The sequence below is a fragment of the Bison bison genome, unplaced genomic scaffold, assembly GCF_000754665.1.
Source record: "Bison bison bison isolate TAMUID 2011002044 unplaced genomic scaffold, Bison_UMD1.0 scf7180017864451, whole genome shotgun sequence".
Lineage (NCBI taxonomy): Eukaryota > Metazoa > Chordata > Mammalia > Artiodactyla > Bovidae > Bison > Bison bison.
Window position 1 is genome coordinate 7,716,781 of NW_011495013.1, and position 3,122 is coordinate 7,719,902.

Below are 3,122 nucleotides of genomic sequence, written 5' to 3' on the forward strand. Positions count from 1 at the left end.
GTACTTCGGCCACCTCATGCAAAGAGTTGACTCATTGGAAAAGACTCTGATGCTGGGAGGGATTGGGAGCAGGAGGAGAAGGGGACGACAGAGGATGGGATGGCTGGATGGCATCACTGACTCGATGGATGTGAGTCTGAGTGAACTCCGGGAGTTGGTGATGGACAGGGAGGCCTGGCGTGCTGCGATTCATGGGGTCGCAGAGTCGGCCATGACTGAGTGACTGAACTGAACTGAATCTTGGAACAATAAACATGATAAAGAGTAGTTTTAAGTTTATAAAAATAAAGTGAAAAAAGTGAAAGTGTCAGTCACTCAGTGGTTCCTGACTCTTGGTGACCCTGTGGACTGTACCCCTCCAGGCTTCTCTGTCCATGGAATTCTCCAGGCAAGAATACCCACAAGAGTGGGTAGCCATTCCCTTCTACAGGGCATCTTCCTGACTCAGGGATCAAACCCAAGTCTCCTGCCTTGCAAGCAGATTCTTTAGATTCTTTACCTTCTGAGCCACCAGGGAGGCCAGGAAAATAAAACTATCAAATAATTGATAAGTTTTTTAAAGTCTAATTAAATTATACATGCCTATCATGGAGAAATAAAAGAAAGCAAGATAATTTAAATTCTGGCTCCATCACATAATAGTAATATGTTACCTTGAGAGAGTTATTAAACCTCTTTAGACCACTTATCTCTAAAAGGCAGTGTGCAGGTTGCTACAATAATGTTTGTAAAGTAACTAACATTTAAAAAGTTCTTAAATGTCTCCAATGAGTTGGAGCTCATATTTTCAGGGAGTTTTATTAAGATTTACATGAATTTGACAGTGTTCCATCTTCAAATATCTTAAAAAGAAAGAAAACCTAGTATATGATACTTCCTTTGAGGAAAGACACATCTGAACAAAGGTATTGTTTTGACTTCTAAAAATGAACTTGAAGGTAAACAACAAGGACCTACTGTATAGCACAGGGATCTCTACTCAATATCTTTTAATAACCCAAATGGAACAGAATCTGAAAAAATATATATATATATATATGTATCATATGTATATACATACATTCATATGTTTTATGTATATATATACAACTGAATCATTTTGTTGTACACTAGAAACTAAGACAATATTGTAAATCAACTATACTTATATTTGTAAAAAATAAACTTTAAATTTGCAAAAAGGCAGTATTTACTATGCTATGATATTCAGATTAGCAGGACCATATTGCCAGACTTTATTTAGTGTTATTTTTAACTAAAACTGTATCTTTAACTAAACTGTGTTTAGTAGAATACTCATTTATCTGTAAAAAATACAGAGAAATCAATAAAAATAAAACCATCAGTTGTTGCTAGAAAGCATATACCATGGGAAACAAAGCAAATGCTGATGCATTAATAAATCAAAACAGAGGTATAAACATATGTGAAAATATAATTTTAATTACCACTGAGTTCTTACCTTTGGTTGCTTAAGCACTGTATCTGTGTCTTCCAGAAACAGAAGTCAGTGGTGTATCCAAAGCAAACAGGGATATAGTGTAAATCCGGACATTGTCAAAATCCAGGTCCTAATTTTTAAAAGAAATAAATATGCTGATCTTTTTCCTTTCTTTAAACATGTACAAACAGCTAGTTTTCTTAATCATTCCCAAGGAAAGAAACAGTTCTGTGGCATTGACAAAGGAGGATTTTCATGAGCCAGTATTGGATTTGCGGATTTATATACAGATGAAAATAACAGCAAAGCACCATTATCCTTTGCTAGAGCCCAAGCTTATTAATATGTGACAGATTTAGGAACAAAAGGGGTTTTCTTATACTATACCTCTTAACAAATTTGCAATTAAGCTTAACCAAAGGTAATATCGGCTAATGAATTTTATTAAAGTTCTGTTTTCAATTTATCCAGCATTACAATCTGGATAGAATTATAGGCTTTTACAAATTATGACTAAAATTTTAAATATAGTGCCATCATAATAAAACTATTAAAATATAAATAAGGTATACTTATTTATTCATTGACCCATTTAATGTGTGTTTTGTGGAAGAGCTGCATGTCTCATATCTAGTCAGAAATAAAATTGGATGAGTCTGAGCATCCCTGAATGAGGCATACTTTAGGTGTGGCAATAAGATATGCCAGTTAGTGTCCAAATATTATTCTAATGACCAAACAGTAAATTTTCCTCAGAGTTTTTAATCCAATATTTGATAGTTTACATACTCACTAAGGGCTTCCCTGGTGGCTCAGCTAGTAAAGAATCTGTCTGCAAATGCAGGAGACCGTGGTTCAATTGCTGGTTTAGGAAGAACTCCTGGAGAAGGGAATGGCTATCCACTCCAGTATTCTGGCCTGGAGAATTCCATGGACTCTATAGTCCATGGGATCACAAAGAGTTGGACATGACTGAGCAACTTTCACTTCACTTCACATACTCACAAAATTTTTTTCTGATTTATTACTGTAGACTTCCTTAATAGCTTAGTTAGAGATCTCTTCTTGGAAGTAAGGATTTTTCAGAAAATTATACTTGTCTAATAATAAAGAACCTTTTGTTCTTAAATTCAATGTTCACTTTACTTCCGTCTCTCTTACAGGAACTATGGCTCCCTTTAGGTTGGGGTGGTGTCTGTGACGCCACACTAAGTTTACACACAGAGGTTTTGGAGTCACAGGCCTGGTTTGAACCTCAGCTCCAAGTTCACCAGCTCTGAGACTAGAGCATGGTAGTGAACCCTCTGGGCCTCAGTTTCAGTTTCCATGGAATGGACATGATAATACCTTGAAGATCTGAGGATTAAAACGAGATATAGTAATATGAAGAGTTTATTACACTTTCTAAAGCATGGTAAACACTTGATAAGTGACTATTAAACATTTTTAAAGATAAATAGCAGAGTTAAACTTTATTTTACAATAATTGGTCTACTATCAGAAATGTGTATGCTTTCTTTTAAAAGTTGAAAATATATTTTCTTGAAAATCCCCTGACTGTCCAGTGGTTAGGACTCCACACTTCCAGTGCCAGGAGCCCAGATTCTATCCCTGGTCAGGGCACTAAGATCCTATACGTCACATGGCATGGCCAAAAAGAAGTAAAAAAAAAAAAAAAAAA

General features: G+C 35.5%; 1 protein-coding gene across 1 annotated transcript in view; it reads right to left on the reverse strand.

Moving 5' to 3' along the window:
- The window catches only part of CNGA1 (cyclic nucleotide gated channel alpha 1), a 38,022-nt gene extending 36,380 nt beyond the window's left edge, over positions 1-1,642 (reverse strand). Inside the window, exon 1 of the mRNA XM_010858885.1 lies at positions 1,463-1,642. The gene's annotated coding sequence lies outside the window, so the exon portion shown is untranslated. The remainder of the gene's footprint in view (positions 1-1,462) is intronic.
- Between the last annotated feature and the right edge of the window lie 1,480 nt (positions 1,643-3,122).